The 12,032-nt window shown below is 35.1% G+C and overlaps 1 protein-coding gene across 6 annotated transcripts in view; it reads left to right on the top strand.

Moving 5' to 3' along the window:
* Positions 1-12,032, top strand: part of LOC101275108 (tyrosine-protein kinase JAK2) — a 375,537-nt gene that overhangs the window by 291,239 nt on the left and 72,266 nt on the right. The window lies entirely within an intron of this gene.

Genomic DNA, 12,032 nt, shown 5'->3' with positions numbered 1-12,032 from the left:
GCGTGGGTTTATCTCTGGGCTTTCTATACTGTTCCATTGATCTATATTTCTGTTTTTGTGCCAGTACCATACTGTCTTGATTACTGTAGCTTTGTAGTGTAGTCTGAAGTCCAGGCGCCTGATTCCTCGAGCTCCGTTTTTTTTCCTCAAGATTGTTTTGGCTATTGGGGGTCTTTTTTGTTTCCATACAAATTGTGAAATTTTTTGTTCTAGTTCTGTGACAAATGCCATTGGTAATTTGATAAGGATTGTATTGAATCTGTAGATTGCTTTGGATGGTTTAGCTATTTTCACAATGTTGATTCTTCAAATCCAAGAACACGGTGTATCTCTCTGTTTGTATCATCTTTAATTTCTTTCATCACCATCTTAATACTTTTCAGAGTACAGGTCTTTCATCTCTTTAGGTGTGTTTATTCATAGGTATTTTAATGTTTTTGATGCAGTGGTAGATGGAATTGTTTCTTGAATTTCTCTTTCTGTCCTTTTGTTTTTAGTGTATAGAAATGCAACCGATTGCTGTGTGTTGTTGTTTGTTTTTTTGTGTGTGTGGTACGCGGGCCTCTCACTGCTGTGGCCTCTCCCATTGCAGAGCACAGGCTCCGGATGTGCACGGTCAGCAGCCATGGTTCACGGGCCCAGCCGCTGTGCGGCATGTGGGATCTTCCCGGACCAGGGCACAAACCCGTGCCCCCTGCATCAGCAGGCGGACTTTCAACCACTGCGCCACCAGGGAGGCCCTGTGTGTTAATTTTGTATCCTGCAACTTTACCGAATTCATTCATTAGCTCTAGTAGTTTTCTGGTATCATCTTTAGGATCCTCTATAGTATCATGTCATCTGCAAACAGTGACAGCTTTACTTCTTTTCTGATTTGGATTCCTTTTATATCTTTTTCTTCTCTGATGGCTGTGGCTAAGACTTCCAAAACTATGTTGAATAATAGTGGTGAGAGTGGACATCCTTATCTTCTTCCTGATTTTAGAGGAAATGGATTCAGTTTTTCACCATTGAGAACAATGTTGGCTGTGGATTTGTCATATATGGCCTTTATTATGTTGAGGGAAGTTCCCTCTATGCCTACTGTCTGGAGAGTTTTTATCATAAATGGGTGTTGAATTTTACTGAAAGCTTTTTCTGCATCTATTGAGATTATCATGTGGTTTTTATCCTTCAGTTTTTTAATATGGTGTATCACATTGGTTGATTTGTGTATATTGAAGAATTTGGAATAAACCCCACTTGATCATGGTGTATGATCCTTTTAATGTGTTCTTGGATTCTGTTTGCTAGTATTTTGTTGAGGATTTTTGCATCTATGTTCATCAGTGATATTGGCCTGTAGTTTGCTTTTTTGTGACATCTTTGTCTGGTTTTGGTATCAGGATGATGATGGCCTCATAGAATGAGTTTGAGAGTGTTCCTTCTGCTATATTTTGGAAGAGTTTGAGAAGGATAGGTGTAAGCTCTTCTCTAAATGTTTGATAGAATTCACCCGCATGTGAAGCCATCTGGTCCTGAGCTTTTGTTTGTTGGAAGATTTTTAATCACAGTTTCAATTTCAGTGCTTGTGATTGGTCTGTTCATATTTTCTATTTCTTCCTGATTCAGTCTTGGCAGGTTGTGCATTTCTAAGAATTTGTCCATTCCTTCCAGATTGTTCATTTTATTGGCATAGAGTTGCTTGTAGTAATCTCTCATGATCTTTTTTATTTCTGCAGTGTCAGTTGTTACTTCTCCTTTTTCATTTTTAATTCTATTGATTTGAGTCCTCTCCCTTTTTTTCTTGATGAGTCTGGGTAATGGTTTAGAAATTTTGTTTATCTTCTCAGAGAACAAGTTTTTAGTTTTATTGATCTTTGCTATTGTTTCGTTCATTTATTTTCCATTTATTTCTGATCTGATCTTTATGATTTCATTCCTTCTGATAACTTTGGGGTTTTTTAGTTCTTTTTCTCTAATTGCTTTAGGTGTAAGGTTAGGTTGTTTATTTGAGATTTTTCTTTTTTCTTGAGGGAGGATTGTATTGCTATAAACTTCCCTCTTAGAACTGCTTTTGCTGCATTGCATAGAGTTTGGGTCGTCGTGTTTTCATTGTCATTTGTTTCTAGGTATTTTTTAATTTCCTCTTTGATTTCTTCAGTGATCTCTTGGTTTTTTAGTAGCGTATTGTTTGGCCTCCATGTGTTTGTATTTTGTACAGTTTTTTTCCTGTAGTTAATATCTAGTTTCATAGTGTTGTGCTCAGAAAAGATACTTGATACCATTTCAGTTTTCTTAAATTTACCAAGGCTTGACTTGTGACCCAAGATATGATCTATCCTGGAGAATGTTGCATGAGCACTTGAGAAAAAAGTGTATTCTGTTGTTTCTGGATGGAATGTTGTCCTCTAAATATGAAGTCCATCTTGTTTAATGTATCATTTAAAGCTTGTGTTTCCTTGTTTACATTTTGGATGATCTGTCCATTGGTGAATGTGGGGTGTTAAGTCCCCTGCTATGAATGTGTTACTGTGCATTTCCCCTTTTATGGCTGTTAGCATTTGCCTTATGTATTGAGGTGCTCCTATGTTGGGTGCATAAATATTTACAATTGTTATATCTTCTTCTTAGATTGCCCCCTTGATCATTCTGTAGTGTCCTTCTTTGTCTCTTGTAATAGTCTTTATTTTAAAGTCTATTTTGTCTGGTATGAGAACTGCTACTCCAGCTTTCTTTTGATTTCCATTTGCATGGAATGTCTTTTTCCATCCCCTCACTTTCTATCTGTATGTGTCCCTACGTCTGAAGTGGGTCTCCTGTAGACAGCATCTATACAGGTCTTGGTTTTGTATCCATTCAGCCAGTCTATCTTTTAGATGGAGCATTTAATCCATTTATATTTAAGGTAATTATTGATATGTATGTTCCTATTACCATTTTCTTAATTGTTTTGGTTTTGTTATTGTAGGTCTTTTCCTTCTCTTGTGTTTCCTGCCTAGAGAAGTTCCTTTAGCATTTGTTGTAAAGCTGGTTTGGTGGTGCTGGATTCTCTTAGCTTTTGCCTGTCTGTAAAGGTTTTTATTTCTCCGTCAAATCTGAATGAGATTCTTGCTGGTTAGAGTAATCTTGGTTGTAGGTTTTTCCCTTTCATCACTTTATATATGTTCTGCCATTACCTTCTGGCTTGCAGGGTTTCTGCTGAAAGATCAGCTGTTAACCTTAGTGGGATTCCCTTGTATGTTATTTGTTGTTTTTCCCTTACTGCTTTTAATATTTTTCTTTGTATTTTATTTTTCATAGTTTGATTAATATGTGTCTTGGCGTGTTTCTCCTTGGATTTATCCTGTATGGGTCTCTCTGTGCTTCCTGGACTTGGTTAACTATTTCCTTTCCCATATTAGGGAAGTTTTCAGCTATAATCTCTTCAAATATTTTCTCAGTCCCTTTCTTTTTCTCTTCTTCTTCTGGGACCACTATAAGTCAAATGTTGGTGTGTTTAATGTCATCCCAGAAGTCTCTGAGACTGTGCTCAATTATTTTCATTCTTTTTTCTTTATTCTGCTCTGCATTGGTTATTTCCACTATTTTATCTTCCAGGTTACTTATCCATTCTTCTGCCTCAGTTATTCTGCTATTGATTCCTTCTAGAGAATTTTTAATTTCATTTATTGTGCTGTTCATCATTCTCTGTTTTCTCTTTAGTTTTTCTAGGTCCTTGTTAAATGTTTATTGTATTTTCTCCATTGTATTTCCAAGATTTTGGATCATCTTTACTATCATTACTATGAATTCTTTTTGAGGTAGAGTGCTTATTACCTCATTTGTTTGGTTTGGTGGGTTTTAACCTTTCTGCTTCATCTGCTGCGTACTTCTGTCTTCTCATTTTGCTTAACTTACTGTGTTTGGGGTCTCCTTTTCGCAGGCTGCATGTTCATAGTTCCCATTGTTTTTGGTGTCTGCCCCCAGTGGGTAAGGTTTGTTCAGTGGCTTGTGTAGGCTTCCTGGTGACGGGACTGGTACCTGTGTTCTGGTGGGTGTGGCTGGATCTAGTCTTTCTGGTGGGCAGAGGTGTGTCTGGTGGTGTGTTTTGGCGTGCCTGTGAACTTATTATGATTTTAGGCAGCCTCTCTGCTAATGGGTGGGGTTGTGTTCCTGTCTTGCTAGTTGTTTGGCATGGGGCATCGAGCACTGGAGCTTGCTGGTTGTTGGGTGGAGCTGGGTCTTAGCATTGAGACAGAGATCTCTGGGAGAGCTCTTGCCAATTGATATTACTTGAGGCTGGGATGTCTCTGGTGGGCCTATGTCCTGAACTCAGCTCTTCCACCTCAGAGGCTCAGGCCTTACACCAGGCTGGGGCACCAAGACCATTTTGGGAACTCTGAGGTCTTCTGCCAGCCTTCACTAGGTGTTCTGTAGGAGTTGTTCCACATGTAGGTGTATGTTTGATGTACTTGTGGGGAGGAAGGTGATCTCACGTCTTACTCCTCCACCATCTTGAAGGTCCCCCTGATTCTTTTTTAATATAGGTGTTTACAGCTATAATTTTCCCTCTATCCTCTGGTTTTGCTGCATCCCAGAAGTTTTGATATGTTGTGTTTTTGTTTTCAGTCGTCTCAGTGCTTTTTTCAATTTCTTTGATCCATGGTTTCTTCAGGGTGTGTTACTTAATTTCCACATATTTGTGTATTGTCCAGTTTTCCTTCTGTTATGATTTCTATTTTCATTCCATTGTTATCAGAGAAGATATTTTGGATGATTTAATTCTTTTTAAATGTGTTGAGATTTTTTTTGTGACTTAACATATGGCCTACCCTGGGAAATATTCCATGTACACTTGAGAAAAAAATGTATGTTTTGCTATTTTGTGGTCGTGTTCTGAATATGTCTGTTACATCTAGTTGATTTATAGTAGTATAAATCCTCTATTTCTGTATAGTTTTTCTGTCCTTTATTGGGAATGGGGTATTGAACTCTCCAACTGTTATTGTTGAACTGTCTGTTTTTCCTTTCAGTTTTCAATTTTTAGTCCATATATTTTGAGCCTCATTTGTTAGATATGTATATGTTTATAATTGCTGTATCTTCTTGAAGGATTGAGAATTTCATCAATACATAATGCTCTTCTTTTTCTTTTTTAACAGTTCTTGACTTAAAATCTATTTTGCCTGATATTAGTATAGCCATCCCAGCATTCTTTTGCCTGCTCTTTGCATGGGTTATCTTTTTCTGTGCTTTCCCTTTCAACTTAAAATGTCTTTAGATTTAAAATGAGTATCTGGTGGACAGCATATAGTTGGGTCATTTTCTATTTTTTAACCCATTCTACCAATCTCTGCCTTTAATTGGATAGTTGTATTCATTTATGTTTGTAGTAATTCCTGGTAATGAAGGCTACTTTCTGCTATTTTGCTCTGTCTTTTATATGTCTCAGATGTTTTTTACTCCTTGGTTCCTCCATTATTTCTTTCCTTTGTGTTTAATTTTTTTATTATAACATTTTGATTCCTTTCTCATTTTCCTTTCTGTGTATTTTTTAGTTATTTTCTTAGGGGTCACCCTAAGGATTTTAATTAATCTCTTGAAGTATGATAATCTATTTTTAATTAATACCACCTTAGCTTCAATAGTATGCAAAAACTGCTTACATACACCTCTGTCCCACCTCCTTTTTGTTGTTGTTTTACAAATTACATCCTTATATATTACATGCCCGTTAAGATAGATTTGTAATTATTGGTTTATGCATTTTTATATTAGAGCATTAAGGGTTAAAAGAGGGATTACCACTTAAAAATACAGTAATATTGGCTTTTGTATTTATATATAGATATCTTCATAACAGTTTTAAAATTTTTTCTCATGACTTTGAGTTACTGTCTGATATGTTATCATTTCCACCTGAAGAATACTTTTTAGCATTTCTTGTGGGGCAGGTCTATTAGCAGTGAACTCCCTCAGCTTTTGTTTATCTGAGAATGTCTTCATTTCTACTTCATCTTTAAAGGATTATTTTGCCAGATGTAAAAGTCTTGCTTGACATTTTTCCCTTTGAGCCCTTTAATTATATCATCCAGTTTCCTCATGACCTCAGTGGTTTTTGATGAGAAATTGGTTGTGAGTCTTACTGAGACTGCCTAATTGAGGATTCCTTGTATGTAATGAATCATTTGTCTCTTGCTGTTTTCCAGATTCTCTGTATCTTTGGCTTTCGGTGGTTTGATTTTAATGTGTCTCAGTGTGCATCACGTTGCATTTATCATCTTGGAACTCACTGAGCTTCTTAGATTTGTGGGATTTGTGGTTCTCATCAAACTTGGGGAGTTTGGAGCCATTATTTCTTCAGATATTCTTTCTGTCCTTTCCTCTACTTTCTCTCCCTCTGGAACTCCCATAATGTATCCTACAGGTGTGTTAGTTTTCTCCATTTTTTTTCCTTTCTATTTTCTTTTTCCCCCCTGCTCTTCAGAGTAGGTAGTTTCAATTGACTTGAATCAGAATCAGTTAGCTGATTCTTCTGTTTAAACATGCTTTTGAACCCCTCTAGTGAATTTTCAGTTTCAGTTATTGTAGTTCTTTGCTCCAGATTTTCTCTTTTTATACTGTTCATGTCTTAGTTGATTACATCCTTCTCCTGGTTTCCTTCAGTTCTTTGTCCATGGTTTCCTTTAGCATTTTTGAGCATGTTGAAGGCAGCAAATTAAAGTCATTTTCTAGTAAAACCTACGTCTCTGTTCCTCAAGGTAGTTTCTCTTAATTTCTTCTGTGTATGGGAATTCTTTCCTCTTTCTTTGCTTGCTTCATAATTTTCGATTGAATATTCAACAAGTTGGATCTTTCAAATCTATAATGTAGTAACTGGAAATTTGAGTCTTCTCTCTTCTGTGTTTTTTGTTGCTTGCTTTAGGTGGCAGTTGTTTGTTTACTGACTTTTCGAAACTCTATTTATAAAGTCTGTATTCTTTGTCATGTGTAGTTCTGAAGTCTCTGTTCCTTTAGCTTGTGGTCAGGTTTTATTATCAGAGATTTCTTTGAATTCCAAGAACCAAAAGAAAAGAAATGAGGACCAAAAACTCTCCCAGTCTTTGCAGATTGGCTCTCTGTTTGATCATTCCTTCAGTGTTTATTCAGTCTGTGTACAACTTTGCCTTAGCCTTTTCTTTCTGCTTGTGCTGAGACTGAAGATCAGCCTGAGGTGAAAGCTTTAAGGGTCTTCTCTTAACTGTCCTTCCTTGGGCATGAATATGGCTTTCCTCTTCTCCAGTATATAAAGGTGCTTTTCAATGCTTTAATTCCCCAAAGAAACTTTCTCCCCATCATTTTCTCTTTAGCTTTCAGCATGTCTGTTTTGGGCCTCAACTTTAGAACTTTTGCCCCAGGTGGCAGCACATTGGTCATTTGCCTTAAAACATTTTGGAGGAATTACCTCTATGAAGCTGCTTTTCTGCTCTGAGAAAGTTCCAAATTTGTTGAAACATAGGTATGTTCTTGCAACAATTCTTCTGTCAGTTTCCAGTCAGGTCAAAAGAGACAAAAATCAGTTCCTTGAGATTAAGGTTGGCTCTCTTCACTCCAGAGCCATGAACCAGAGTTTCACATTGGGAATACCAGCTGCCATCTCTAAGCCCTTCATGAGCAGAGAGGAAAGTAGAAATGCTGCCAATTTTTCCTACCATTTTAAAATTGTCTTTTTCCTGACTCAACAATTGCTTGGTTGTTGCATATCTTTGACTGTTTTCCAGAGTTCTCATGAAGTTGATTCTGACAGTTTTTACTCAGTTTTTCTTGTTGCTGTATAGGGATATTCCATTTTCACTGATGTCACTCTTCCTTTACTTCTGTAATCATGGTTTATTCTAGTTCTTTGAACATATTTATAATGACTGCTTTGAAGATTTTGTTAAATCTCACGTCTGGGTCTTCTCACAGGCAGTGTTTGTTGCCTTCCTTTTTTCTTGCCCAAGGATTAAACTTTCCTGTTTCTTTGCATATCTCATAATCTTTTTTGTTAAAAACTGGACATTTTAGGTAATATAGGAGATCTGGATTCTGATTCCTTTTGGGGATTTTAAAATTATCCATCTGTTACTGATTTTTTTGTTTGTTTAATTTTCTATGGTCATAGTGTATACTCTGTATAATTTCAATCCTTTGAAATTTTTTGAGACTTTCATTGTTACTTAGGTTATCAACTGTCTTGTTTAATATTTCACATGCATTTAAAAATGGTGTGTATTCTGCACTTGCTAGGTGTAGTGTTCTCTAAATTTGAATTGGTTAGATTTTAAACTTTATGTCTTTTATTTTTATTTTTTTGTCTTTTCTCAGTTTCTGAGAGATTTTGAATGTGTTTCTCCTTCTGGTTCTATGTTTTTTTGCTTCATGTATTTTGTAGCCATGTTATTAGTTGTACACACATTTAATATTATTATGTCTTCCTGTTGAACTGACCCTCTTATCACTGTGAAGTGTTCCTTTTTATCACAACTAATGCTTCTTCCTAAAGTTTATTTCATCTGATGCTAATGTTGACTCATCACGTTTGTTTTGGTTTGTGTTTGCGTCGTATATCATTTTCTTACTTTTTAGTTTCAGCCTATCTGTGTCTCTCATTTAAAGTATCTCTTGTAAATAACACAAAGTTTTTTTTTTATAATCCAGACTGATAGAGTATGCATTTTAATTGGCTCATTTACATTTATGTAATATAATCAGTAATTACTGATGTATTTGTGTTTAAATTTATTATCTTGTTTGTTTTCTGTTTGTCTTCATTTTCTACGTTTTTTAGGTTGATCAAGTATATTTCTTTTCTTTACTTCATCTCTTCTATTGGATTTTTTGTACTAGTTTTGGTATTTTTCTGTTGGTGGCTACCCTAGATATTATAATGTACATTTTTGGCTTATTACAGTCTTAAACTAGTATGTTATTTTTCAAACAGTTCAAGAACTTTATAACAGTTTAACTCTGTTTACTTCTTTTCACATTTGGTGCTATTGATATAGTATATTTTACTTTTGTATACATCATAAACACACAGGGCACTTATATTATTATTGCTTTAAATAGTCATTGTTCTTTTATCTTTACCCTTTCCCAAGTTCTTCATTTTTCCTACAGTTCCATGCTTTCATCTGTCATCATTTTCCTTCAGTTTAAAGAACTCCTTTTAATATTTCTTGTATTGCAGATCTGCTGGTGACAAATTCCTTCAGCTCTTGTTTATCTTTACTCCTCTTGAACCTCTTGATAAATTTTTTGCCTCTGTTAAAGGAAACCAGAGCCAAACAAAAGTTAAAGTGGTAAAGATGGACTTTATTTAAACAACTATTGTAGTAGGGGAAGCTACTCCAGTAGAGGAGTGGGCTTAATTCTAGACACAGTCTGAACAAGTGGGAATTTATAGCCAAGGAGCAAGTAGGGTGGGGGCATTGGTGAATGGAACATTACTAGAGGAGACATCAAAGTCTGGGAATATTTTTGGCTGAACCAACCTAACAGAGGATTCTTGCTGAGCAGGCCAAGGTGATCATATACCACCTGGGGGATGGTAGGGGTGAAGAATTTGATCAGATATCAAAGGTGGCGAATTCTTGCTAAAAGGACTTAAGCAGGATTCCTACAAGGAAATACATGGTTGGGGCTTGTTAAGGAGAGGGTTCAGAGGAGCCTGACTAAAATTTGGTCAAGCGAAGAATCTTTGTCACCTCTCTGTACTTTTGTGTTTTCTTGTTGTCTTTACTGTCATTGCACTTAATTCCTTGAATTGTAATTCTCTAATGGCTTCTCTGTGTCATCTACTACATTGTGAGATCCTTAGAGTTAGTCACTATTTTCATTTTTGTATTTTCCATACCTATCTTATGCATATTATAGAATAGGGACTCTGTTAATATTAGTGTAATGATGACTATTCTTGGTCTAGAATGATACAGAATTGAATCACAATTCTGGTAATGGCTTGAAAAAGAAGAAACATTTGAACTAATTAATATTATTTTATTAATAAATAAAAATAAGAATAATTTGGACTTGGTGTGTAGGGAAAGAAAGGGAGTTAAAAATGACTTTGAGGTTTCTTTGAGGTCCAACCTATTCAATATAATGTATATCTCAAACACAGTATCACTGCCTTTTCTTCCTTCCTAAGACAGTCCAATTAACATGAACTAGTAAGAAAAACATGAAATAAGTATTAATATATAATTGCCATTTTGGAATAAGGTAGTGTGACTGAACATGACTATAAGCACTGTCTTCTGCTTTTTTTTTTTTTTTTTTTTTTTTTTTTTTGCGGTACGTGGGCCTCTCACTGTTGTGGCCTTTCCCGTCATGGAGCACAGGCTCCGGACGCATGGGCTCAGCGGCCATGGCTCATGGGCCCAGCTGCTCCACGGCATGTGGGATCTTCCCGGACTGGGGCACGAACCCGTGTCCCCTGCATCGGCAGGTGGACTCCCAACCACTGAGCCACCAGGGAAGCCCTCTCCTCAACTTTTTAAGTGCTTAGATTGTTTCTTTAATAGTTATTTTTCTTTTGAAGTTTTAAACTTCTTGAATCCATTTTTTAAAGTAATGTAGATTTTCAAAAATTGTCCAGTTGTCTGCATTTTCAAATTTACTGCCAAAATTTATTCTAACACTTTTTGTCTTTATAACATACACTTGTAATTATACTTTAAAAGATTCTTAATGTTTATCTATGCCTCCTTTTTTTCTTTTTCTTGATCAGGCTGGACAAAGGCTTATTTATTTTGTTAGTAATTACAAATAATCAGATTTTATTTTGTTGATTCTCTTTATTGAATCTTTATTCTCTGTTAACTTCTACTCTATCATGTCCTTCTTTCATCTGTCTTTGGGATTAGTCTGTTGTTTTCTAATGTATTGAGTTAGATAATTTAGGTCATTATCTGTGATTTTCTAATATAAGCAGGTTAAAGCTACAGTTTTCCCTCTTGAATATCACTTTAGTTATATTCCATCATTTAATACGTGGTATTGGTCATCATTCATTATAAGTGCTTTTTAATTTCTGTTATAATTTCTCCTATGACCTGTGAGATATTTAGAAGTATTTGTAAATTCAAAAATGATGCAAGGATACAGTTTCAAAGTTGTTACTGAATAATGTTTTTATATATAACTAATTGAAATTGTTACATATTTATGAGTAGACAGTTACGTTAATAACTTAAATAAAAAATTTAAATCTTCATTGTCAGTGTGTCAGGTTGATGTCATTTTGCCTACAGTGGAAAAGAATGAAAACATCAGTAGAGTAAACATACTTTCTGTGAGGCTTATGTTTACAAATATATAGGATTAAAATTTTTTTCCTTAGTATTCATTTCTGATTTAATTGAAGTGTGATTAGAAAACATGGTATGTATGATCATTCTCTGGCATTTTTGGAGACTTGTTTTTAGTTTCCATATGATTGGTATTTATTTGTTTGGGTGAATGTACGTGTGAATGTTCTGTATGTGCTTGGAAATAATATGCGTTATTTAATTGTGTGACTTAGGTGTTCTGTATGTTTTTTTAAAAGTCCACTGTCCTTCAGCCTTTTGTTAATGTACCTCCTAAAATATCTTTGAAAACAATTCTTGCATTTTAAGTTGGTGTTTAAAGTATTTCATTGTAAGTTTAAATAGTGCAGAGGATATAATGACTGGTATATTGTGTAAAACTTGACATTTAAAAATAAAACTGTTTCACTGTTCTCTTTAAAGCATCTGATGACTCCTAAATATTTTAGTTATTTGGTACCCTCATGATTATTTAAAACACACGTAACTTTGTATCAACCTTACTGTACAGGACAACTAAAAAACTAGATAAAATATATTTTATAATGTGCTTGAAAGAATCGTAGCAATCAAATTTTAAAATATAGGGGAAAAATATATTTAATTAAGAATTCAGTTGTAAGTCGTGTTGAACGAGAAGATTTTGACTGCTACTGCATTTTGTGCTGATTTTAAGTGTTGTTACTTCAGCCCCATTGCAGATTATAGATGTTATGTAAATGTACTTCACTATCTAAT

The sequence above is a fragment of the Orcinus orca genome, chromosome 6 (genome assembly GCF_937001465.1).
Source record: "Orcinus orca chromosome 6, mOrcOrc1.1, whole genome shotgun sequence".
NCBI classification, from domain to species: Eukaryota; Metazoa; Chordata; class Mammalia; order Artiodactyla; family Delphinidae; genus Orcinus; species Orcinus orca.
This window is presented reverse-complemented; position numbering and strand designations above follow the sequence as displayed.